Source organism: Triturus cristatus, chromosome 3_1, assembly GCF_964204655.1.
Source record: "Triturus cristatus chromosome 3_1, aTriCri1.1, whole genome shotgun sequence".
NCBI classification, from domain to species: domain Eukaryota; kingdom Metazoa; phylum Chordata; class Amphibia; order Caudata; family Salamandridae; genus Triturus; species Triturus cristatus.
Window position 1 is genome coordinate 16,627,733 of NC_140583.1, and position 27,410 is coordinate 16,655,142.

General features: G+C 49.0%; 1 protein-coding gene across 23 annotated transcripts in view; it reads right to left on the bottom strand.

Moving 5' to 3' along the window:
- Nucleotides 1-17,918, bottom strand: part of MADD (MAP kinase activating death domain) — a 987,832-nt gene extending 969,914 nt beyond the window's left edge. For 18 of the 23 annotated variants that reach the window (XM_085646575.1, XM_085646564.1, XM_085646561.1 and 15 more), the window contains exon 1: nucleotides 17,530-17,918. The gene's annotated coding sequence lies outside the window, so the exon portion shown is untranslated. The remainder of the gene's footprint in view (nucleotides 1-17,529) is intronic. The other 5 variants (XM_085646578.1, XM_085646579.1, XM_085646559.1 and 2 more) reach the window with 1 other exon arrangement.
- Between the last annotated feature and the right edge of the window lie 9,492 nt (nucleotides 17,919-27,410).

A 27,410-nucleotide genomic window follows, 5' to 3' on the forward strand; every position in this document is an offset into this window, starting at 1 on the left:
CATTAACAGGTAGTAAGGGGCTTTTATAGTTCCAGACTTTTTAGGATTATGGGGAAGATAGAGTTAGGGGGCAGTAAGGGTTTTAGAGTTTAAGAAAGGGTAGTGTTAAGTGGTTCAGAAAGGATTAACTGGCACTTAGGGTTGTTAGGATTGAAGAATGGGTAGCATTAATGAATAGTAAGGGGTTTGTAGGTTTCAGGGAAGAGTACCATTAAGGGGTAGTAAAGGGTTTTGCGGTTCAGAAAAGGATAACATTAAGGGGTAGTAAGGGATTTTAGGGTTCAGGGATAGGTAGCTTTAAGGACGTTAAGAGGTTTTTGGAGGTGTGAGCAGGCAGTCTGGCATTTAGAACCAGTTATTGGCGAGCTCAGCCCACAGCACTTGTTTGCAATTAATCCTTTATTCCATCCGCTGCCCTCCCGTCACTGCTCGTGCTGGTCTGTGGGGTGCAGGAGAGAAGGGCAGAGGACTCTTTGGACCCTGTGGGGTGCTCTACGCCACTGCTGGGCTGAGGACTGCTCGAGCGGACTTCGACTAAGCGACAGGCCCGTGCTAGAGGATGGGCGATGATCCCAGGCTTGGGAGCCGAGGACAGGGCAGTTGGGCTGCTACAGAGGCACGAGCTACGAGGAGGCAACATGGAGCCTTGGAGCTGCAGCAGCTGACCTACAGGTAAGTCTTCCAAAAATTGACTGAGAAGCAACTCCTGGAAAGAAGTTAGGCCCGCACCTGGGGCGAGCTGGCTCCCTCAGGGCATTGAGCTGCGGGAGAGGCACTGGTGGACAAGTGAGCCGACATCCACTGGTGGTGAGGAGCACCTGGAGCTAAGCACTTCCCGCCACCACCAAGACACAAATTGGTGTTGGTTAGCGGAAACAGAGCAGAGGTCCGTGCCTCATCTGAACTGTGGGGCTTGATTTGGCCCGAGAGGCCAAGTGTCAAAAGCTCTCTCTCCAATCTATCCCATCCGGCCCTCAAATGGCAGAGGTCTTGTCATTCTAGTGGTATGCCCATGGTTTATGACGGTCGGTGAGGAATGCATAGATGTGCTCTCCGGACCGCTTGTGTCCAATGGAGCCAGGCATGGCACACAAGACAGAGCATAGAAATGTCCATATTTTGTAAGTGGCATTTCTAAGCGAGTTATACCAAAACCCCCTTTAACATTGGAAACAGTTTGGCCTGGCAAATCCATGGATAGAAAACATCATGAGTCCGCTCCACTGCAATCTACTATTGCAGCCCGAAGTAATGTTAACTACTTCCCCATGTTAAGCCTCATAGGTAGTGAAAACACACAGGTATGCTTCAATACCTGGGCGCACATGCGCTATTGCGCATCCGACCTACAATGACAGGTTGGGCACATAGTCCCCGGTGCCAGTGCCGCCGCCTGAGTCTGCAACACCAGCTTGGACACAGGTTTAACTAATACGTGCGACAGTGAGCACACACCAGTCTGCGCTGGCAGGTGGCACACGCAATCGCGGGCAACATAGGTGCAGGTGCACACATACAGCGGCCTGCAATGGCAGGCGGCTCATGAGCTTAATCACGATAGATGTCCGTGCGCACACACCGGTCCACGATGACAGCTCGGGCACATGGGCTGACACCACCTTACCCGGCCTAGCCAGAAATGGGTTGAACCTTCAAGGGTGCGATTGTACACACCTGGCCTGTGACAGTGAACTGGACACATTGCCAATAGCACCATGTGCAAGCATGCGGACGCAGGACGGCAACAGCCAGCCTGATCCTGGTGTGACCTTGGGAATGCAGGTATGCAGTCACTGGCCCAGGATGAGAGGTCGGGGCACGTATTCGAAACAGTATGAGGGCCGGTTTACACACCCACAGGTGCAAATGCGCACTCCCCAGTCTTCGCTAGAAAATCGTCCCAGGTTTCAGAACATGGGGTCTTTTTTTGCAAAAAGAAGGGGTGCCCCTGACTAATTTCCTAAATCAGGGTATGAATCACAATTGAGAGAAAAACATTTAGGAAATGCAATTACAATAAAGAGGACCTATGAATTTGCAAGACAAATCTATAATCAACCGGGTGATTATCAAAAATATATATTTTATTTATTTAACAAAGTTTTGTTTTTTTGAAAAAATATTTTTAAATGAGAAAATATCATAAAACAGATGGTACAATAGAGTTCATAAAACTTGAACTAATATCAAGCATGATGCAGGTCTTTTAGCCTCTACTTAAACTTCTCAGTCATATTCACTCGTTCGTTCCTCCTATAACTGTTTCTATACATTTGGTTTAAATGACATAAGAATAGAGTCTACGAATGGTGCATGGTTTCGAGTGGAGCATGAACTGGTACAGAAATCACTGCAGTTCAACATAGAAATACATTGTTGCAGATAAAAACTTTTTGATTGTCATGGCTGCCGAAACTCATTTCCGTGTCCTACGTGCGTTTCGGCGTTATGCCTTCATCAGGTAGCCATGAGAATAAACCAACCTGGGAGATATAATGGAAGGAAGAAACTGCGTGAAATACATCTGAGAGGTCCTAATGAGAAGGTCTCCTCACATGGGAGTCAGAACTAACTAGTATAAAAATATAAAGATCTAGAACTGAAAAGTCACAAGTAGGGAAGGAGAAAAGAAAATACACCCGAGATCGGACTAAGAGGAAAAACCCTTTTACATCCCTGCACCAAACACGTACTTTGGATGGAAACCTTATGTGCACAGACTTTCTAATCACTGGCTTTCTTGATTTTTAACAGCTTATATGTATCTTTCAACCAAAGCACATCCTTTTGCGCTGTTTAAAGACTGATGGTCTAAATAAACATTATCTTGACTGACCGACTGACTGACTGGGTAGCATTAAGGGGTAGAAAGGTTTTTTAGGACTGAGGTATGGTTGGCATTATGGGGTAGTAATGGGTTTTAGGGGTATGGGAAGGGTAGCGCATTAAGGCCTCAGAAGGAGTTTATAAGATTTAGGGAACGGTAACTTTAAGCGACAGTAAGGATTCAGGGAAGGGTAAATTTAAAATACAACAAATGGATTTAATACATACAAATATTAAATTTTGAGTAATTTCAATATTTTTGTTTATTAAAGGCTTAAAATCTAAATAGTAAAATGAATAATTAAATTCACTTTTGGAGCTGCGGAGATCAAAATAGTCTCGCCAACCCATAAATCCTAACACCAGCAATCAGAAAGATAAAAACACCATTCCGTCAAGGAGTGCGGAGGTAAGGTATATCTGAACTTGAAGAGGGAAAGGAAAGGGGTAGGGACTGCAAAACAGAAGCAGGTTCCTCTTTACTGACCTCCTCCCGTCTGCACAGAAGACCACACACCGTACCTATCTTACTATCTAGGAGACCTAGAACACTGCAGTGGCAGGTGTGTGACCTAAAGGTCACGCTATGTTGTAACACAATAGCTAGACGTGATAAACCGCACTGGCTCACTCAAACAGATGATCAAACGACTATAGCTCTTGGAGGGGAAGCACTAGTGGGAAAGCACACAACTTCTGCCCAATTAAAACATGCAGACGTGGACAAAGACCCTCTCTGTATTACTCCGGAGACCTCTTTCTTAGGCTATCATAAGGTCTGTCGACTACTGCGCTGTTAAGCTAGACCTTAAGAGCATCACTCCAATAGAAGATACGGCCCTCGGTGCAGCGGAGGGAGCCCTTGTCCATTGCTTCAGTCTACAATCCTCGGGCTTTGCTTTAGAATTCTTTTCCTTCTACGGCTGCCCATCTCATATATTGAGCTTTTTATCCGACTCCACAACGGAAGTTACACTAGGCTCAAATGGAGTCACTGAGACATCGTTCCCAGTAAATAAGTCCATACATGGGGGCGGTACTGTAGCCACTACGGCAAATTCTTTAACCTATCAAGCAGAGTTCAGGAACATATTCTTTATCAAGCAATCAGTTTGTGGAACCTCTTGGAAACTGCGTGAAAAATACATTCATTTTACTTGGCTCTAAGATTACAACCCGGTTTTGCATTGGATATCTTGTCGGTGTAGAGGATACCTACAGATCTCCACATTCTGTCTCATAAGTTGATGGACTTTCATAGAAATAAAAGATACTTTAGTCAACGCTATCAAGACCAAACTAATGACTTTTAAGCCGCATAAAGGTTTTAAAAACAAAATGATGTTGGACAAGTCTTTCTTGAAAAGGGGGAAAGATATTGACTGTTTAGAGATCAGCTAAGTGTAGACCCAAAAGGGCAGTTAGAGATTTTGAAAAAGCAGTGAGCTATTAGTCATTGCATCAACAATGGTGAGGTGGTAATACATTATATCTTAATCATGTCAATATCCACATCACGTTCTTCAACAAGGAGGAACCGGGAGCTTATGAAGGTCCAGCACAATTTCTCCTGGAGGTAAATTATAATTAAGGGTGTGCAGTTCTTGGTGAGTTGCAGGTCAGAGAAAAGGGCTCCAAATAGGAGATGTCCTACCTGCTACTCCCCTAAAATGCCCCTAAATGTAGTATTTAGGTGGCTCCTTCAGACCTTGAACCGAGATCTGCCACGACCTAAGAAGCACGAAGATGGCCCTGCAGAGAAGACTAAGTGGACGACTGCCTTGGCCCCAGCCCTACCGGCCTGTCTCCAGCTTCTGCAAACCTGCGACCTGTCTTGCAGCCAGCGACCTCTGAAAACCCTGGGAGGACTACTGCCTTTCAAAAAGACTCCAATCTCCTGAGGACAGCGGACCTGTCCAGAAGAAACCGACTCCAAGGGCTCCGGATCCAGCTTGAACCGCGATTCCTGCCCACACTGCACCAGATGCCCATGGCCAGAGTCTGAGTTTCTCACCTGTGCAGTGAAGACTCCCCAGCGATCCTGACCTTGTGTCCAGCATTGGGTGACCTCTCCTGATTGCCACGTCAGCGCCTGTAGTGTGAATCCACCTAGTGGTAATACCATATACAGAGCAGCTTCCTACAATAGTCGGAAATGCTCCTTCACTCGGCGACAGACTCGTGCTGAGCTCCCCGCTCTGCCCAGGGAAGGCCAAAGTTGTACATGTTGAAGATCCCTCGTCACATTACTATCCGCACCATTGAGACTGCCTTGGAGACTTTCCATAAGCCTGCTCCAGGATTTGCTTCAAACACACTGGTTGAGTGGAGTCTGTGGCCTGTTTCCTCTTCCTCATTTAAAAAAGGGAAGCTAAAGGTAACTGTGCATCAAGTTGGCAAAGGCAGGCGTAAAATTGAGAAATATGCTTATTGAAGTAATGGGAGGCCACGTCCTGCAGATCCAGTCTCCACAAATTCACAACTCCAACTGACTCAGCTGGAGTTGGAAATCATGGGGAAGGAACACAGAACGGCGAGCCCTGAATGAATATAAACATAGTGAGTGATCATGTACTAGATTGTACTAAATTGGGAACAACATAAAGGAAGGAAATAAACATCTTAACACTAAAGTAACGCGGTAGCTGCATTTATGAGAAATGAAAGCACAAAGAATTGCAAGCTCAATGCCAAAGGACCTGTGCTGCTCATGATTTCTCGATTTTTCCTCTCAGACTGGAACATTCATTGCCAGAAAAACTGCATTATCAAGGTTTACAGCAGGTATGCTTTATGTGTTAGCACATTTATTTTTGTTCCAGATATTTTATTAAGAAAGAACAGAAAAAATACACAAAGACAATAAAGAATAACACAAAGTAAATGTCATGAGACCTAAGCAAATATGAATGTCAAGCATATTAAAAAGCATCAAAAAGGTACAACCAAATATATATATATATTACCTACTGGCAGTCGCCAGTAGGTAGTTATAGTTAGGACCCCTTTTCCATAGGAAATCCGCAACATTCTATTTTGAATAACTTTGGCGCCGGTCGATGAATCCTCGCAAATTTCTCAAAATAGGTGGGGCGCTACGCTCCGCTCCTACCCTGAAAGTCTCGGGGGGATACGTCAAGCGGGGGCTGAGATAAAAGGGGGGTCCCAAAACGCGTTTTTCCCATGCATTTTTCCATAGGACCTTTAGAACGAGCTACAGCCCGAACGGCTGAACAGAATTACTAGAAATTGGGCAGAGAGGTAGTCCCTATGTCAAGGAAGTGCCTTTTGTAGGTTTGGTGTAAATCTGTTCAGTAGATTCTGAGAAAATAGCCTTTAAATCAATATATATATCTGAGCCCGCTTACGGTACGCTTACCGTACGCTTACGGTAAGCTTACGGTACGCGTACGGTGGCGTGCGCGAGCGCGATTCTGATTGGCTGTTAGATCTTAGTAAACATTCGAATCGGCCGAAACCAGGAAGCGGCGGCCGCCATTTTGTGTGTTTCACTCAGAAAAAAAAGAGTGAAAACAAGAAAAGGGGGCAATGAGGAGAGTTACAGACCCCCTTACATTTGTGAGGGGGTCAAAGAAGGACTGAAAAGTACAAAGAAAACATTTATTGATTTTTAAAAAAATCACGGGGTACGCGTACGGTAAGCTTACGGTAAGCGTACGGTAGAAAAAAAAATAAAAAAATAAATGAAATTCAGATTTAAGTGTTTAGATATTAGGGGGCTCTAAAAAGAGCCGTTGTGTTTATGAAATGATTTTTTAGTGGTACCTACAAGTAAGTACCGATGCAGAGTCTAAGGTTCAAGAGGAAGACTCTGTTCCCTTCATCATTGAAGTGCACACCATCTCCTCTATAAATGTCTTGCATGTCATAACGCAAGTTGTTGTGGTAAATGGCACCCATACCATAGTCACGGAGGAAAGCAGAAACAGATTTGTTGACGTGCTTTCTTGCTTTGTCAATCTGCGGACAGAAATGATTGGACCAGTTCCATTTTTGCCTTTGGCATATGTTGGAAAACACAAAGGCAGTTTTAGGGAAAAGTGAAAACAGTTGTGCAAAGGTGTCCTTCATAAGCATTTCCAGACCTACCCCAGTCAAAGTGCCTAGGTCATTGCCACCACAGTGCACTATTATGAGGTCAGGGTGTTGGATTTGCATGAAGGATTTCACCAATGGCATCAATTGGTGCCACTTTAACCCTCTCTGACCAATCCATTTAATGTCTACATTTGGCAAAGCAAGGTCTCTCACCATATCTGTTTTCTCTGCAAACTTTTCACTCCAGAAGACATAGCTGTGCCCTACAATCCACACTGTGAACATCTTCAAAGGAGAACTGGATGCACTCAGGAGGTGTCTTTCAGTAGAATGGCAATATGAAAAGAAAGACAGTTTGGAAATGGAGGCATACATATTTTTTTCAAAACAAAAAGAACTGATTGGCTGTTTCATACCATTCTAGAATAAAAACTAGGCTGTATGTGTAAACTAATAGAAGCATGTTTTGTATTGGTACAAAAAAATGTGTTACCAAAGAACAGTACTATGGATTTGCTGTTAGGTTTGAAAAGTCAAGCACTCTTGCTCTGTGGAATTAAAACATTGTGTGGCGAACTTCTGACCTAACTCCACACAGCAGTGTTCCATGAGCTGTTGCTATGGTAGCAGGCAGAAGTCAAGTTGGGGGAAGGGTACTAGGCAGAAGTCAAGTTGGGGGCAGGGTACTTTTGGAAAAGGGTTGGTTTTCAACCAATAGAAATGTGTGATTACATTTGAAAAAAAGGGGGAAGCACTGAGATTTGAAACTTACATGTATATGTGTGGAAAAATAGAGGGAAAGTTTGCCATTATCTGGTTCTGCTGAGAGGAGAGAGGTGAACAGAACAGAGATCCTGGCTCTGATAATCTGCTGTTTGAGTGCCACATTTCTTTCACAACTAACTAATTTTAAAGGTGAGGTTAGAGTTTGAGAGGAGATGTATATGGTAAATTAAGAAATGAATAATAGAAATGGAAATTCTTTTTGTTGAAGTTGCGTTTATCATTTTCTGTTTTGGGAGAAATTTAAATGTGAGGAACATGTAAAATAATATGGACTATGTTTTCACGATAAATTAAGGTGTACTGGAAAAAAAAAAGAATAGTTTAAGGGTTTAAGGTTGGACTCAGTAATGCAAATACATTCAGCATCACTAAGGCTGGTTGCCCTTGCTGGAATGTAGGCAGCCACCCAGGTTACACATGGTGGTGGTCTGAATAAGCAGTTTGGACATGTGCATTTAAAAAAATCAAAAAAGTGGTTTCATAATGTGTCAGTCTGTAAAAGTGATTTTCACTTGCCAAAAAAAAGAGCAGTAAGTGTGCTTTCAAATTGGCAACGAAATTTCGTTTTGGGACTAATGTGAAAACATGACTCTGTGTGGAAATAGGAATTACAGGCAGAGATTTATTGCGTTTTTTTCTGGTGATTTCACAGTTGCATTAGTAGGAAAAAGGGGGAGCGATTTTTTGGGGGAAGAAGCAGACTCTTAGCACACACCCATCTGCTTGCCATGTATAATCATGTACAGTATTTACAAGCGAGTGGGGTTTTCAGGTTTCAGTCTGTAATGCAAATACATTCAGCATCACTAAGGCTGGTTGCCCTTGCTGGAATGTAGGCAGCCACCCAGGTTACACATGGTGGTGGTCTGAAAAAGCAGTTTGGACATGTGCATTTAAAAAAATCAAAAAAGTGGTTTCATAATGTGTCAGTCTGTAAAAGTGATTTTCACTTGCCAAAAAAAAAAAGAGCAGTAAGTGTGCTTTCAAATTGGCAAAGAAATTTCGTTTTGGGACTAATGTGAAAACATGACTGTGTGGAAATAGGAATTACAGGCAGAGATTTATTGCGTTTTTTTCTGGTGATTTCACAGTTGCATTAGTAGGAAAAAGGGGGAGCGATTTTTTGGGGGAAGAAGCAGACTCTTAGCACACACCCATCTGCTTGCCATGTATAATCATGCACAGTATTTACAAGCGAGTGGGGTTTTCAGGTTTCAGTCTGTTAATGCAAATACATTCAGCATCACTAAGGCTGGTTGCCCTTGCTGGAATGTAGGCAGCCACCCAGGTAACACATGGTGGTGGTCTGAAAAAGCAGTTTGGACATGTGCATTTAAAAAAATCAAAAAAGTGGTTTCATAATGTGTCAGTCTGTAAAAGTGATTTTCACTTGCCAAAAAAAAAAGAGCAGTAAGTGTACTTTCAAATTGGCAAAGAAATTTCGTTTTGGGACTAATGTGAAAACATGACTGTGTGGAAATAGGAATTACAGGCAGAGATTTATTGCGTTTTTTTCTGGTGATTTCACAGTTGCATTAGTAGGAAAAAGGGGGAGCGATTTTTTGGGGGAAGAAGCAGACTCTTAGCACACACCCATCTGCTTGCCATGTATAATCATGCACAGTATTTACAAGCGAGTGGGGTTTTCAGGTTTCAGTCTGTAATGCAAATACATTCAGCATCACTAAGGCTGGTTGCCCTTGCTGGAATGTAGGCAGCCACCCAGGTTACACATGGTGGTGGTCTGAAAAAGCAGTTTGGACATGTGCATTTAAAAAAATCAAAAAAGTGGTTTCATAATGTGTCAGTCTGTAAAAGTGATTTTCACTTGCCAAAAAAAAAAAGAGCAGTAAGTGTGCATTCAAATTGGCAAAAGGACCTTGTAATGTGAATATTGATTTTTAGTGTTTTAAAAAAAAAAAAGTACGCGCACCGTACGCGTACGGTAAAAAAAAAAAAAAAAAAAAAAAAGTTTTTAAAAACATATGTAAAAAAAAGATGAAAGATAAGGTTGGCTCTTAAAAGAACCGTTGTGTTCATGCAGGGACAGAGGAAAGAAAGAATGGGAAAATTATTCAAAGCGACAAGTGTGCTGATCTATTTTGTTGTTCACTAGGGAAACACTGGTCTCCCTATGGCAAATTAGATCTTGACAAAAGGCGCATCGAATATCAACCCTCCGAAATCGAGGGTTCATTTCCAGAGGGCCAGCAAAAGGAGATGCTCCCCCCACAGATGAAGGGCTCACCTGACCTGCAGAAGAAGGAGTCAGCTCTGCAGATGATGGTCCAGGCTGAGCTGCTGTGGATGTACTTGCTTGTCTTTCTGAAGAGTTACCTCCAAAAAGATGACCAGGTGTCCTTCTGTGTACATCCTTGAGGTGTCTCTTCATGGTATGATTCCCAAAGGAATACTTCCTGTCAGGATTACCTCTTGAAAGTACACGCTGACACAGCTTGCAAGTTACTAAGGGTGCACTCACCTTTTGCTGGCCTTCAGGAAAAGTAAAATAATCCCATACATAAGAGGGCTTTTGTTTCCTCGCTCTCTGCCTCAAAACAGTGCTGCTAGTGCTAGCCTCACTCTCAGAAGAGCTCTGCTGTTCTGCCATCGTATCACAAAGACAACCCAGCTCCTTCTCCTAAGGGATCACAAGCAGAAATGAGGGGAATGGGTGTGGTGTAGGAGAGTTCTAGAACTGAAAGTAGTTTCAACCAATCAAAAGTTGTGTTTCATGATCACATGACCTACCGTACGCTTACGGTGCGCTTACGGTACGCTTACGTCAAAAGTGCGAATGCGCGTAAAAAAGACACGCGCTTGCGCGCATGCGCATAACAGACACTACCCGACACTTCCGCGTAACGTGCGCGTGTAGCGTACGCGCGCACGCGTCCCACGCGGAGTACGCGCGGCTACGCAAATTGCGTAACTATACGCAAGCAGCGTAGAAAAATTACGGGCGTTGCGTAAACCGTACGCTTACGGTACGCGTACTAAAAAAATAATAAAAAAAAATAAAAAAAGTACTGCAAATAAATTTTACATGTTTATTTTAAAAAATATATTTTAAAAAAAACATATTAAAGAATTTTAAAAATTTAACCATAGTCTTTATAAAAGGTAAGAAAAATAAAATAAAAATATGTTAAAAAAAATAGAAGAAAAAAAAACAATTAGCATTTAAAAAACCTTGCAAATTCACTGAAAAAACCATGGGTTTCACACACGTTATAGTTAGGAATTAGCATTTAAAAAACCTTAGAAATTCAGTGAAAAAACCATAGGTTTCACACATGTTATAGTTAGCTGGACATTTTACTCGTAAAAAACCAATGAAATTCCCCCGTTATAGTTAGTTCAGCTAACTATAACTCGCGCGCCCGCAATGCACTGCTGATGACGTCACATATTACATCACTCATGACATGGTCAGTGACATCACTCATGACATCACTGATGACATCTCAAATGACATCACTGATGACATCACTGATGACATCATCCTTGTGATAGAGTGGCAGACCTCCTCTTCCCCTAATATAACCTTTGATACACGCATTCAAAAATAGAGACTAAAATTTTCAAAACAATGGACATACCAATAACAGTTACAACAACCTCTTCAGTAATTCTAAGATCCACATACACATCCACTCATTCACCAACAGTCCTATACAGTCACTCATACATGTACTCATACACATATACATCCTGTTACACAATGCCACTCATCCATAGAGCTACTCACACACAGTCACTCATGCTAATAAAGAATCAAACATACATTTACTTGCATATACAGTTATACACACACCACCACACTTACTTCTACGGAAACTTACACATACTTAGTCTTTTAAACAATCACTTATAGAAATACATACTTATTCATACAGGAACTCTTTCAATCTCTCACTCTCACATATACTCACATATATAAACCAATAGTCACATATACTAGTTTTAAACATATGTAGTTACTCATAAAGACACTATTGAGACAGTCATTCACTCACTAACACACCCATACACACACTCATCCACCCATGCAGTCCTGCACACATGCTCTGTTCAACACATACAAACAGTGAGTCACTCATTCATGCACCTATGCACTACGTCATACCCCCCACCGAACCATGCAGACACTCAGACTAATACTCAAAAAACCAACTAATAACCTATATAGACACCCATGTAGCTACTCACCAACCCATGCAGCCACTTATACACAAAGTGAAAAAATGATACAGATATTTACATATTTAAATATTACTCACTAAGCCATGTATTCACTATGATACACTTAATCAGTCAGTTACACAATCAATTTTTCAAAAAGAAATCATCCATTTAGACAGTAATATACCCATTTATTCTTCTATCAACCTTGAGATATACATATATAAAACATATTTAATTTTCAGAAAAACACACATTCACTGGATGATGTCATCAGTGATGTCATCAGTGATGTCATCAGTGATGTCATGAGTGATGTCACTGACCATGTCATGAGTGATGTAATATGTGACGTCATCAGCAGTGCATTGCGGGCGCGCGAGTTATAGTTAGCTGAACTAACTATAACGGGGGAATTTCATTGGTTTTTTACGAGTAAAATGTCCAGCTAACTATAACATGTGTGAAACCTATGGTTTTTTCACTGAATTTCTAAGGTTTTTTAAATGCTAATTCCTAACTATAACGTGTGTGAAACCTATGGTTTTTTCACTGAATTTCTAAGGTTTTTTAAATGCTAATTCCTAACTATAACGTGTGTGAAACCCATGGTTTTTTCAGTGAATATATATATATATATATATATATATATATATATATATATATATATATATATATATATATATACACATACACACACACACACACACACACACACACACACACACTCAAAGGAATCAAATTGCCATAAGTTCAAAATAAAACCTATAATCGACAATATATTTTGATTTTATACATTAACCAATGTACAATCAACAATGAAAGCACTTGACCAATTATAGTAATACTATACATCCGTCTTAGTGGTGCGAAAATGGGCATGTATGAATTATGCAACGTGTAGGTCTTGAACATATATTCCATATCAAGGAAGTAAAGAGACAAAAGACAAAAAGAAAGGATGAAAGGAAGAGAAAAAACAAGAGAAAATGGAAGAAGGAAAAGAAAGGCGCCAGGGGGTTGTACAGCACAGGCTAGAACTAGGCACTTCCTGCGGAAACAAAGAAAGCGGAATAACAATAAAGAATCCATGATGTTATGTTACGGCCATGAAGGTGTCAAGTGTCTGCCAGAGCGACTGTGATGGGGCAGGTGTCCTTGTGGAAAATGATACACGCATGTACCCTCCTAAGGTAGGAAACACGCCCACCACGCATAAAATGAAACATTATTCAGAGCTTTCCATTCCCATGATAAGTTTGACTGTTATCGTCAAAAGAAGATGTAGCAAATCGATATTGTTATCAGATAGTCCCAAGGAAGGATTCAAGAGGTGTGGACCTAACACAATGAGAGGAATGGATAGCCAAAAGGATACTTTAAAAATGGTAGCAATTCCAGGATAAACTTCCGCCCAATAGATAGAGAGGTGTTTACATGTGAAATGTGTTCGCAAGTATTTTAAGAGTGACATTATGTTTAGCTGAGCTGGACAAGTTGTTGCATTTTGTCTGTTTTACCAGGGATTCTAGATCTTCAACTAAGAGGTCATCAAAGAAAGGATCAATGTTTTCTTGTAGGTCGTAAATGGCCATATTGAGGATGGAGCAATGACAGGGGTCGAGTGGTGTCCAAAGGGTGAAGGGGGTTGGTTGATATTGGGGCAGGAAGGCTGAAAGCAGTGTAGTGAGGAGAAGGCCTACTCCTCCACTCTTCCAATTGGTGCACGGCATGGGGGAAACGGTTGGTCTTCAGGCACCTTCTGGTTTCATCCAAGTCTGAAAAATGGTCCTCAAGCGTAGTGGGGGAGAGGGCAGTCAAAGTGGTCAGTAACGTAAGCAAGCTTGCTTCAGCCTCATCTGGCGCTCTATATTCAGAATGAAAGGGGCAGGGACAGTGACAGATGGATACATGCGAGAGAAGCGCCTCGACTCAGCAAAACCCCGGATAAAAAGAATGACAGTGAGAATAGGACAAAGAGCCAGTGGATGCACTGCAGAGGTTACCACGGAAAATACTGCCATTAGGTCCTTCGATCGGGGGGCAGAGCCTGGGAGGGGTTGAGCCCTTGGGTCAGGGGGTGCAGAGCCGGAGAAGGGGGGTTGGGCCCTTAGGTCAGGGGGTGCAGAGTCAGGGGAAGGGTTGGGCCCTTGGGTAAGGGGGCCAGGCTCTGACACCGGGGAGGGAGGAGCCTGGGAGGGGCTTGAGCCCTTGGATCAGCTGGTGCAGAGCTGGGGTGGAGGTTGAGCCCTTGATCGGGGGGCTTGTGTCAGGGGGTGCAGAGCTTGTGGAGGGGCTTGAGCCCTTGGATCAGCTGGTACAGAGCTGGGGGGGTTGAGCCCTTGGATCAGCTGGTGCAGAGCGGGGGGTTGAGCCCTTGGATCAGCTGGTGCAGAGCGGGGGAGTTGAGCCATTGGATCAGCTGGTGCAGAGCGGGGGGGTTGAGCCCTTGGATCAGCAGGTGCAGAGCTGGGGGGTTGAGCCCTTGGATCAGCAGGTGCAGAGCTGGGGGGGTTGTGTCAGGGGGTGCAGAGCTTTAGGGGGGGTTGAGCCCTTGGATCAGCTGGTGCAGCTCTGGGGGGGCTTGTGTCAGGGGGTGCAGAGTTTGGGGGGTTGACCCCTTGGATCAGCTGGTACAGCTCTGGGGGGGCTTGTGTCAGGCGGTGCAGAGCTTGTGGAGGGGCTTGAGCCCATGGATCAGCTGGTGCAGCTCTAGGGGTGATGAGCCCTTGATCGGGGGGGGGGCTTGTGTCAGGGGGTGCAGAGCTTGGGAGGCTGACCCCTTGGATCTGCTGGTGCAGCTCTGGGGGGGCTTGTGTCAGGGGGTGCAGAGCTTGGGGGGTTGACCCCTTGGATCAGCTGGCGCAGCTCTGGGGGGGGGGGGGGGGCTTGTGTCAGGGGGTGCAGAGCTTGGGGGGTTGACCCCTTGGATAAGCTGGTGCAGCTCTGGGGGGGGCTTGTGTCAGGGGGTGCAGAGCTGGTGGAGGGGCTTGAGCCCTTGGATCAGCTGGTGCACAGCTGGGGGGGTTGAGCCCTTGGATCAGCTGGTGCAGAGCTGGGGGGGGGGTTGAGCCCTTGGATCAGCAGGTGCAGAGCTGGGGGGGTTGAGCCCTTGGATCAGCAGGTGCAGAGCTGGGGGGATTGAGCCCTTGGATCAGCAGGTGCAGCTCTGGGGGGGGGGCTTGTGTCAGGGGGTGCAGAGCTTGGGGGGTTGACCCCTTGGATCAGCTGGTGCAGAGCTGGGGGGGCTTGTGTCAGGGGGTGAAGAGCTTTAGGGGGGTTGAGCCCTTGGATTGGATCAGCTGGTGCAGAGCTGGGGGGGGTTGATACCTTGCATCAGCTGGTGCAGAGCTTGGGTGGGCTTGTGTCAGTGAGTGAAGAGCTTTAGGGGGTTGAGCCCTTGGATCAGCTGGTGCAGAGCTGGGGGGTTGAGCTCTTTGATCAGCTGGTGCAGAGCTGGGGGGTTGCGCCCTTGATGGGGGGGCGTGTGTCAGGGGGTGCAGAGCTTGGGGGTTGACCCCTTGGATCAGCTGGTGCAGCTCTGGGGGGGGCTTGTGTTAGGGGGTGCAGAGCTTGTGGAGGGGCTTGAGACCTTGGATCAGCTGGTGCGGAGCTGGGGGGTTGAGCCCTTGGATCAGCTGGTGCAGAGCTGGGGGGGGGCTTGTGTCAGGGGGTGCAGAGCTTTAGGGGGGTTAAGCCCTTGGATCAGCTAGTGCAGCTCTGGGGGGGCTTGTGTCAGGGGGTGAAGAGCTTTAGGGGGGTTGAGCCCTTGGATCTGCTGGTGCAGAGCTGGGGGGGGGCTTGTTTCAGTGGGTGCAGAGCTTCTGAGGGGCTTTGAGCCCTTGGATCAGCTGGTGCAGAGCTGGGGGGGTTGATCCCTTGGATCAGCTGGTGCAGAGCTTGGGTGGGCTTGTGTCAGTGAGTGCAGAGCTTTAGGGGGGTTGAGCCCTTGGATCAGCTGGTGCAGAGCTGGGGGGGGTTGAGCCCTTGGATCAGCTGGTGCAGAGCTGGGGGGGTTAAGCCCTTGGATCAGCTGGTGCAGAGCTGGGGGGGGTTAAGCCCTTGGATCAGCTGGTGCAGAGCTGGGGGGGGGGGTTGAGCCCTTGGATCCGCTGGTGCAGAGCTGGGGGGTTGTTATCTTGGATCAGCTGGCGCAGCTCTGGGGGGGCTTGTGTCAGGGGGTGCAGAGCTTTGTGGGGGTTGAGCCCTTGGATCAGCTGGTGCAGCTCTGGGGGGGGGGGGCTTGTGTCAGGGGGTGCAGAGCTTTAGGGGGGGGTTGAGCCCTTGGATCAGCTGGTGCAGAGCTGGGGGAGGCTTGTGTCAGGGGGTGCAGAGCTTTGTGGGGGTTGAGCCCTTGGATCAGCTGGTGCAGCTCTGGGGGGGGCTTGTGTCAGGGGGTGCAGAGCTTTAGGGGGGTTGAGCCCTTGGATCAGCTGGTGCAGAGCTGGGGGGAGGCTTGTTTCAGTGGGTGCAGAGCTTCAGGGGGGGGTTGAGCCCTTGGATCAGCTGGTGCAGAGCTTGGGGGGGGGGCTTGTGTCAGGGGGTGCAGAGCTTCAGGGGGGGTTGAGCCCTTGGATCAGCTGGTGCAGAGCTGGGGGGAGGCTTGTTTCAGTGGGTGCAGAGCTTCAGGGGGGGGTTGAGCCCTTGGATCAGCTGGTGCAGAGCTGGGGGGAGGCTTGTTTCAGTGGGTGCAGAGCTTCAGGGGGGGGTTGAGCCCTTGGATCAGCTGGTGCAGAGCTTGGGGGGGGGCTTGTGTCAGGGGGTGCAGAGCTTCAGGGGGGGTTGAGCCCTTGGATCAGCTGGTGCAGAGCTGGGGGGAGGCTTGTTTCAGTGGGTGCAGAGCTTCAGGGGGGGGTTGAGCCCTTGGATCAGCTGGTGCAGAGCTTGGGGGGGGGGGCTTGTGTCAGGGGGTGCAGAGCTTCAGGGGGGGTTGAGCCCTTGGATCAGCTGGTGCAGAGCTGGGGGGAGGCTTGTTTCAGTGGGTGCAGAGCTTCAGGGGGGGGTTGAGCCCTTGGATCAGCTGGTGCAGAGCTGGGGGGAGGCTTGTTTCAGTGGGTGCAGAGCTTCAGGGGGGGGTTGAGCCCTTGGATCAGCTGGTGCAGAGCTTGGGGGGGGGGGCTTGTGTCAGGGGGTGCAGAGCTTCAGGGGGGGTTGAGCCCTTGGATCAGCTGGTGCAGAGCTTGGGGGGGGGCTTGTGTCAGGGGGTGCAGAGCTTCAGGGGGGGTTGAGCCCTTGGATCAGCTGGTGCAGAGCTGGGGGGAGGCTTGTTTCAGTGGGTGCAGAGCTTCAGGGGGGGGTTGAGCCCTTGGATCAGCTGGTGCAGAGCTTGGGGGGGGGGCTTGTGTCAGGGGGTGCAGAGCTTCAGGGGGGGTTGAGCCCTTGGATCAGCTGGTGCAGAGCTTGGGGGGGGGCTTGTGTCAGGGGGTGCAGAGCTTCAGGGGGGGTTGAGCCCTTGGATCAGCTGGTGCACAGCGCAGCCCCACAGAACAGTGTGCTCAGGGACGTGCGCAGGGACATGACCCGTACCCCCCCCCCCTCCCCTCCGCAGGAGCGACTGTGGACCTGCCGTGCAGCAGCGGGGGCAGGTCCCTGCAGCAGCGGGGAGGGGCGGCGCAGAGGCCGGTGACAGCCCGCCCGCCCGGTGTGCTCCGAGCCCCGGAGGCTGGCACTCACCGCTGTCTCCGTGTCGCAGGCGGCGAGCTCCAGCCCGGCTCGGCGGCTCCAGCAGCTCCAGGCCCGGCTCCGATCCGAGCAGTTTGACAGCAGCAGCAGGGAGGGGGCGGGGAGGCGACGCACCCCTGACGTAGGTACGGCCCGGGTGGCGCTCCGTACCTGGGCTCCAGACGGCGAGGTGGGCGGAGCCCTAGAGAGGAACGCACTTACGTGTGACGCACCTGTGCAGTGCACACCGTCCCCGGCATCTTCCGCCTGCCTGGAGCCCAGAGTGATCGGCAGACACCCACTGGCGGATCAGCATCTCGGTGCCGACGTCACCTGAGACCGCCCATCAACGAAGGGCGAGGACGTGCAGCAGGTAAATACTGCATCAGGGGCACGTGCCCTCCTTGGCGCGTACAGCCAATCAGCAACCGGTAAGCTTCTCTTTGGCCAATCCTGCGCTTGCCGTGATCCCTTTGATTATCTCCCGCCCCTCCCCAAGGAAAGTCACAGCTGACAGGTGCGGCCACAGCCAATTAATAGAATAGAAAAACTTCAACCAATCCCATTGCACCGTACTTTCCCACAATCAGTGGATATGTTTTCGGGTTCATAATTGGTTCCAGACACCTGAGCCCCGTAATGTGTCCTGCCGCTGCAGTTACTAGACGTGGAGATAGGGAATAATAGCAGTAATGCCCATACCAGGCAACAATGCTCCGGGCAATAATGCCCATAGCAGGCAATAATGTTCCAGGCAATAATGCCCATAGCAGGTAATAATGCTCCAGGCAATAATGCTCAAGGCAATACTGTAGACAGCAGGCAATAATGCACAGAGCAGGCAATAATGCCCGGAGCAGGCAATAATGCTCCAGGCAATACTGCACATAGCAGATAATAATGCCCATAACAGGCAATAATGCTCCAGGCAATAATGCCCATAGCAGGCAACAATGCTCCAGGCAATAATGCCCGTAGCAGGCAACAGTGCTACAGGCAATAATGCCCATAGCAGGCAACAATGTAAGGCTGCCCGGGGAGGGGGTTGCGCAGCCCCCCCCCCCCTAAGAGGGCGGCCGCCTTAGTACCACAGGAAGGCACAGGGGTGGGAGGTCTAGTCCCTGGGTCGCACCAGGGGAGACCCCAGCAGATGGCTGCTTCCGGCGGGGGCGGGGAGGAGACAGGGGTATTTATACTGTCTCCGCCCCCTCCTCGCCCTCTTGTCCTCTCGTTCGCCTTGATGCCGTTCGCTCCTCCTGGTCTTGCGTCGGGTTTTTCATGATCCCGGTTCCCGGTGAGTGTTGGTAGGGACGAGAGTGAGAGTCGGTTGGGGACTGAGCTCAGGAAGAGCATATGCTGTGCATGTATGGGGCTCCGGGTTCAGTTCTCGGCATCTCCAGACTTTTGCCATGCTTATCTTGGATTTTGGGTTATGGACCCGCTTTATTGCCGGATGTTTGCCTTGAGAAATACTATGAAATGGGGCTACCTCATGTAAAGTTTGCGGCCCGCGCGCGCGGCTAGCAGTCTTAATTAGGCGCCCGTCCGACCTTACTCCCCCAACGGCTCGCCTTGGTCGGGCGCGCCGGATGTCGAGGTTGAGGGGCTGAATCTGGCGTGTCGCGGGTTGCGAAGTAAGAGTAGTAAGAATTTGCTACTGCCCCTGTCTTTATCCCCTCGAGGTTCACTTTGTAATTTAATTAGGAGGTTGCCCCGGAGGTTACGCGTTTGGAGCATAACCCCCGCTCGGGTTTGGAGTGTTTGGGGGGATTAATGCGCGGTGAGCCCTCATCACACCCGCCCCCCCCTCCGTTTTGCTGCGAGTGTGACTACCACCTGGCCACCGCTTGGGGCAGAGGCCTGTATGGAGAGGTTGGGGGGCGACGCTGCTGGCATGGCACCCCGCGGGACATGCAGCTCGGCCAGGTGGATGTGAGTTTTAATTTTGGTTTAAGGCCCAGAGGCCGCGCGGTAGTTCCGTTGGGCAGCATTAGTTTATTGAGGCGGTCAGTATTGTGGGCAGCGGCGAGGGCCGTTTTCGCGGGCTCGACCTGGCGGAGGGCGAAGAAGGGGTAACGGGTAGCAGGGGAGTCTGGTTCGATCATAGTCGCTAGGAGTAGCTGCTCGGTGTGTGATCTTGGCTAATTTATAGGGACGCTCTAAGATCGGAGTCACTGTGGCCTAATGGTTAAGGTCTGTGACCCTTACACTCAAGGTCACACGTTTCAATTCCCTTGATTGTCTCCGGTACATCTCTTTATGAACCAATTATGCCGAGCACGTTACTGTATTAGGCCAATGCCGTAGCCACTGTAAATGCGATGCTATGTTTGGCGCTCCAACACCTTCGAGTCGAGTCGCGCTATACAAGCCAATGTCTCTGGTTCGATCCCTGTAAATGCCAAAGATTTGGGGTTCAAATACCTAGCTGTGTACTGCTAATTCTGTTATGGAGAGTCCAGGGCTCGCGCCTCCGATTGCAGTGACGATACCGACGCAGTCGATGGGTGGCTGTGGGGAGGTTGGGTGAAAGGGGGTGCGGGGTGCGCTGTTTATTTTACGGTGCTCCGGTGCCCCCGGTTTCGCGACCGCTCGTCGAGCTTTTGGAGTGCAGCGGTGGGCATAGAGGCGCTGTGGCGACATGATGCACCGTGGGCCTCCCCGTGCCTGGGTTTGTGACATAGATGGTAGTGAGTGCTTACAGCGATCCGAGAGCACGTGCGTGCCGCATATCAATTACCGCACCGTGCCTAGATGACCGGCGGCTAAGGTGCGTGTGTATTCTCCCCCCCCCCACTCTCAATACCTTACGTGGGCGGGACGGGGGGGGCGGCCTCCGCACCAACTTATTTCGGGGCCATGCCTCTCCGGCCCCCCCGGAGCATTAAAGCATTGCTCAGCGCATGAAGCCTCAGGATAGATCCCCGTCTTCTTCGTTTCTTTCATCATGAGCACAGCAGGCTCGACGCACATCGGAGCGTGTTTCGCAGCGGTGGGGAAGCAACCTCCTCTGTTGCACTTCAGGCCCTCGGCATTTGCGGTGTTTTGTGTTTATATGCAGTTGTGCAGCCTCGCACACGCTACCGTGTCCTCTGTGAATCAGACGTTCAGGGGCCGTTTGGAAGCTAAGCAGGGTCGGGACTGGTTAGCACTTGGATGGGAGGCCAGAATGTGATCTACAGGATGCTGGTGCCTTTGCTATGAGTTTAGGCCCCTCTTATGCGGGCAAATGAAGGTCTTATAGCAGACAACGCTGGATCTTGGGGTCCCCCCTAAAAATAAATTGGGAATTCTGAGAGTCCAGCGCATTTGTTAAGTAAATAAAAATATGAAAGATATGGAAATTGATCGTGGGTTTTTAATGGAATTTTAGGGGCGTTCTGAATTACATTAAGCACAACCAGCATAGCGCAGGATACAAACCAAATCATTTCCGGCAACTAATAATGATTTTCTAGGGATACCCAATGAAACTTGATTGTCGGGCGGAAAATAACAGAGTTCAAACTTTACCTACTTAAACTTATGCTTTCCATGCACAACTAGCTAGTGCATGGCCCATTACGATATGCTGGAGAGAACCAGGCCTGAAGCCTCAGCGCCTTATCAATATGCAGTGATTCTGGGAAAATCACTTAATCTCCCCGTGCCTAATAAGAAATGAGTGTGTCCTTGGTGTAGCGTTATTTGGTGCACAGGTAAAGCGCGCAAACACTCGATACCTTCCTGGTCGTGCAGCACTACCATAAACTGAAAAATATAAATGGTACCAAATAGTCTAGCATGAGGGTGTTGCAGACATATTGGGTAATCGCCAGCTCACTAGTTACTTTTTTAACAAGATAAGCTGTTTTACATAGTGTGGACGTCAGTGATCGGGCTTTGTCATTCGAAATCTGCAACATGCGCTTTACCTATTTTCGGATATTTGGGGTCCGTAACAAGAAATTACTCACACATATTTCCAGTATGAGCATCCCCCTGTGCCAGCCGGTTAGTTGATAGCCCTAGCCTGGACTGACACAGCTAGATCCCTACAGCAGCCGCCTGTGTCTCCAAAATATCGTAAAATAAGTTCTGTTTTACACCATAGGTGTTTGGCGGCAGTATTGTATTTTCTGTGCTGGCAGAAATGTGAGGGGCTAGGGAGCTTGGTTCTTACTAGATCAAAGTTGGAGACGGGTGAGTCAGGGAGGGCCCTGACACACTAAGCTAAGCGTGAGCGGGTGGTTCTTGGTGCGTGGCACCTCCCTTATTGTTCAGCTCCGGCGCTTGTGACAGGCTACCAGTTAGCACTGTCGGTCTAATTTTAGAGAGTACCACTACAGCATGCATTGAGTAATTCAACCTCATTAGATTGCTATTGACTGCTGCCCAGGCCATTTTATTAGCAGTGGGAGTATGGAATAGTCTTTACTGTCACACTTGGTCTGGTGTCAGGGTTAGGAGCTGTGATGTTCTGGCAGTGGCAGTGCAGTGGGAGCCATGTGTGGGGCTAACTGAAGTTACCGCCTGTCGCCAGTCCGGGCACTTGGTTGCGCAAGTGTAAGGGTCAGTAGTTAGGGTGTGCAGGTTTGGCAGCATTATAAGGGGCCGCCTAGTGTCAGTCCTGACAGAGTTATACGAGTTAAGCACTTATGTGCTGAATTGTGAGGTCTTTGGACACAGCTGGGCTGGTGTTAGGGCAAGGGGATTGGGGCGGTCACAGTCCTTCTTGCCCGGGTTTCGAAGTATGGGCGCAGTCACATGGGCAGAGCTCCTGGTTGATGCTGATCTTGAACTTATTGCCAGTTGGGAAGGCACAACGTAGTGGGAGACATACAATATTCGTACATCCTCCAGTTACCTTCAGTAGACCTGCTGCCCATTTCTCGCGCGCTCCTTACCTCACCCAGCCACTCATTTCTCATGCTTTCATTACCTCCCCCAGGTGCCGCACCACCAGATGAGCGGTACCCTTCCTTCAGGTTGGGGTCCCCTTTGTAAGATAGGGTTGCATTGGAATGTTTTAAGGTGTGCTGTGATGCCTTTAAATTTGTTTGCTTTGTCACATTCGGGCTGTCAGCTAGGTGTGTCGACGTTGGCTCGCGTTTGGGTGCGCATTGAAACAATGCGGTGATAAAGTGTAGTTGGGTAGACAGTTGTAAGGGGGATGTAACTTCAAAGTGACTGATTAGAATTTACACAGCCTCTTCGTTCCAGAACCATTACATGTACATCGGAGCTACAGGTTGCCTAGGCAATGAGGCAACTACCTCCCGACAAGTTTGGCTTGTAGGTATAGTGTCCTTTTATAGTACGTAGCTTGAGGCAGTGACAGAGGCCGCAATATGCCACACAGACGCATTTTGTTGTTAAGAGTAGGATGATAAGGTAAAGCGCAACAGTTTACGAGGATTTGGAATCACATCGTTATTGGTGTTGAGAGTGAGGATTCGGCGGTGCTGGTAGTTCGCCATAACGGAAAGGGAAGAGCTGGGGGGGCCTTCCTTCCGAGGAGGCCGCTGTGTATCTTGTGCAATTCCTCCATCCACGCCTTTTATTAGGGGCTCCCCCGGGAGTTGTGCAGAATTGCCTGTTTGCAGGTGTGGGAAAGCCAGCCCAGCTTTCGTATTCACAGGCAGTTTAATCTGAGGTAGAATAGCTCTCGGGGCCATGCAACTGAGCTATAATGGGGGAATTATTTCACTATATGCAATTAGCAGCACTGATTAGCCAATAGAGGGGCTTGTTGCATGTTGTGCCCAGTGTGTAGTAAATATAGGGATGCGATGACGTGCTCAGTATGTTACGTAACTGAAGCTCATTACTGCTACTACTGTCATTATTATTAAACACATCAAGTACTCGTGGTACTGCTATGTGCACCCACACAATAGGTACTCTAGGACGCATGTCCCCCATTACACACATCTCCAGACAGGACTGCCCCTCCTCCCCCCCTCCAATTCTTGGAGCAATAGGGGTCCAAATACTTGTGGGGTTGGCAGGCTTGGACAGAGGTTGGTGGCGAGCTCCCACATCATTCGGTAGGAGGATTTCGTAGAGTCTTGGGGCAGGTCACTGGCCGCTTCCTCTCGCTATGTTTGTTCTTTTAGGCGTGGTCGGGTCAAGTGACGGAAGAGAGCAATCATCGCATGGTATATCTGGGCATGAAGGAACGCCAGACAAGATTGTAGCGTAGGTAGATAGTGGTACTTATCGGGGACTGGAGGTTGGTCTCAATGGCATGCCGCCATGCAAGGGGACCATGTACCTAGGTCACGTACATCAGGCAGTGACAGGTGAACTGGGACCATATGTACTAGAATATACAGGAGTGGTTCCCACCACGGTTGGTCAGATGGAAGCCCTTACTCCATCTCTCCTATTGTAAGCTGAGGATGCCTGTTGACGCTGTTAGACCTGCTATTAGTTATTACACTCACCTGCGTGCCTTGGCATGGTTTGTCTCGCATCTGGGCCAGTTTGGGGTTACTGGGGAATTGTTTGCTCTAGGGCTGAAGCGGGCGCTACTAGAACAGGGCAAGATTGATTAGGCCAGGCAGCTTGACAAAGGTCTTTTCGGCACTGGCTGAATGGTGCAGGCTGCGAAGTAGTGCCATTGCAGAACATAGATTTGTCAACATTCTGCTAGGAAATGATTAGCAGCAGGAAGGTATTGAACCATGGTGAGCAATTGGTTGTGGGTTCGTGCTCAACAGGAGCAAGGGAATTGCTTTCGGTTCCATCAGGCTACGGGTACCGTCTATAGCACCAGAAACTTTATAGCTGCTATTTTCACCTGGGGCTGGCAATGTCCGCTAACTTTGCAGCCAGACACTGAATAGGCAAAGACAGACTTGCGTTGGTGCTACGGGCACTTAGCAGTAGTCAGCGGAGTATCAACACACCCTGGTATCTGTCTGTGATAAAACGCAAGGCTGTGTCTACACTCGAACAGGCACTCTAAGGCAGCTGGGGCGGGAGTGTGCCAGTGCCCGGAGGGTGCGGGTTGCCTGGTTAGGGCTGCCTGTTGGGAGGGCGCACTAATACGGATAGCCGCAAGAGCGCGTTTGCAGTCAGAGAAGGCTAAATTGATACTTTTATGGCAGGGTGCCAGTTGCTTCAGTTATGCGCGTGTTCCTTGGCAGTGTCAGGAACATCCAGAATGCAATGCTGGTGGTCAGCCTGTTGTCCTGCTTTTCAGAGGTGTCTTAAGCTCAGGCATGGCCAAGCATGGGTTAGAGGCCGGGGTCTGCCCTGGGGATTTGTGTTAACAGGCAGGTGAAGCAGCAGAACTTAGAGGGGCTTGGGTTGGACCCCTGGTTTCAAGGGCAGAGCCTGGTCAGCTCACTTAATAGCCTGTCCTTTAGTTCGACAATACAGGTACATTTATAGTGAGTAACGGTAAGGGGTGACTTCTCCCGCCCTCTAGCACTGGCTGGCAGCTATGCAGGCTGTGGAAGTGGCCTTCCCACGGGGGCGATTGGGTCCATATGTTTGGGGCAAACTCCTAGGAGGCATATTTAGGCTGCAAAGTAGCAGGAGTACCACTGGCATTCCCAGTATTAACATAGTGAGGCATTTATGCTTTGGTTCCCCCCTGGGTCACGCTGTCCTGTCTGCTCGCTGTTATGCGGGCAGAACTTTGGGAGGGCTAGGCTTCACATAGGGTGCTGACTGTCGGAAGGTGATGGTCATACTCCGACTAGGGCTAGACTCAGATAACTGAGGTAAGAGGAAGTAGGTTTGTCAACTCTTACCTCCACCCGCGGGCACTTCCTGGCAGGAGTGGCTTGTCATAGGTATTGTTCTTCAGGCATGCAAAGGTAACATTGGACCAACGCCTATTTTTAGGTTTCGGGTCATATCAGTCAAAATCCACGGGGAGTTTTGATAGAATGGGGGCACTTGCCTGAGGGGGCATGCCGGCTCCGGGCCTGCATGGGCTAAGACTGGTTTGGCTGGACCTGGGGAAGCCCGGTTATCAGCATGTTGTATGTTAAAAGGCAAATTTGGTTTTGGCTTCATCAGGAAAGGTCTTATTCACGTCAAATCCACAGGGTGCCGGGAGGGAGATGGGGTACACCTCTCTAGTTGAAGCATGGATCTTTTCCTACTGGACTTAGGGGAAGCTTTGGCTGCAGCAGGTTGTAAGTAATAGGCTACCTTGGCAAGGAGCCCGCTCAGGAGAAGCCGTTGAGGTGTCAATAGCGTCATGCGCAAGTTCACTGAGCAAAGAGGCTTTGGCTTCATCAGGCATGGCCTTTACACGCCAAATCAACAGGGGGTCTGGAGGGTGATGGGGTGCACCTCTCCACTCTAGGCATGGATTTAATTTTACTTGACCTTGGTGAAGCCTTGGCAGCTGCGGGTTGTGAATAGACTGGACCTACTGGACCTAGGGGAAGCTTTGGCTGCAGCAGGTTGTAAGGAAATAGGTCTACCTTGATGGGGGGCCCTGGTAGTGACGGTGGCCACTCCCAAGGCTGTGGAGGAGTTACAGGGCGATCCAGGGTCTGCACATACCAAGGGGTACATCATGCAGCAGCACCGCGGGGTGCTAAGCCAGGATACCCAGGGATGTTTTAGCGTTGTCCCCTGGAAGAACGACGGCGCCCCGTTAGCCGACAGGCGGTTGTGGGTCTGAGCAACCGGGGGCTGCCATGTATGCTCCGCCCACCCCTCACGGGGCAGGGGGCGTGTGAAGCAAGTGGACTGGGGGTCCACGGATGGGAGGAGTGGCCCCTTCCATCAGTTGGTATACACCATCTGGCGTTGCCATGGTGACTCTAGGCTTATCAGACGGGCAGGCGGCATAGGGGCTGGCCTGCCCTGGGATCGCCCGTAAGATAACCCACCATGTTTGCATATTGTTTATGCTAATAAACCTGCAGCAATATTTCTCCACTTACAATAGTGTCCTGTGGTTTATTTATGTACTTATGTGTTTTGTGACAACTGTTGCCGATATTGGCACTATGTAAGGCTGCCCGGGGCGGGGGGGGTTGCGCAGCGGCCCCCCCCTAAGAGGGCGGCCGCCTTAGTGCCACAGGAAGGCACAGGGGTGGGAGGTCTAGTCCCTGGGTCGCACCAGGGGAGACCCCAGCAGATGGCTGCTTCCGGCGGGGTCGGGGAGGAGACAGGGGTATTTATACTGTCTCCGCCCCCTCCTCGCCCTCTTGTCCTCTCGTTCGCCTTGCCCGCCCCTCCGCTTACCCAGCGTCCGGAGGTACAAAGGGGGGGTTAGGTCTTCTAACAATGTTACTTTGTGTTGCAGGAGGAGTTACAGGGCGATCCAGGGTCTGCACATACCAAGGGGTACATCATGCAGCAGCACCGCGGGGTGCTAAGCCAGGATACCCAGGGATGTTTTAGCGTTGTCCCCTGGAAGAACGACGGCGCCCCGTTAGCCGACAGGCGGTTGTGTGGGTCTGAGCAACCGGGGGCTGCCATGTATGCTCTGCCCACCCCTCACGGGGCAGGGGGCGTGTGAAGCAAGTGGACTGGGGGTCCACGGATGGGAGGGGTGGCCCCTCCCATCAGTTGGTATACACCATCTGGCGTTGCCATGGTGACTCTAGGCTTATCAGACGGGCAGGCGGCATAGGGGCTGGCCTGCCCTGGGATCGCCCGTAAGATAACCCACCATGTTTGCATATTGTTTATGCTAATAAACCTGCAGCAATATTTCTCCACTTACAATAGTGTCCTGTGGTTTATTTATGTACTTATGTGTTTTGTGACAACTGTTGCCGATATTGGCACTATGCCCATAGCAGGCAATAATGTTCCAGGCAATAATGCCCATAGCAGGTAATAATGCTCCAGGCAATAATGCTCAAGGCAATACTGTACACAGCAGGCAATAATGCACAGAGCAGGCAATAATGCTCCAGGCAATACTGCGC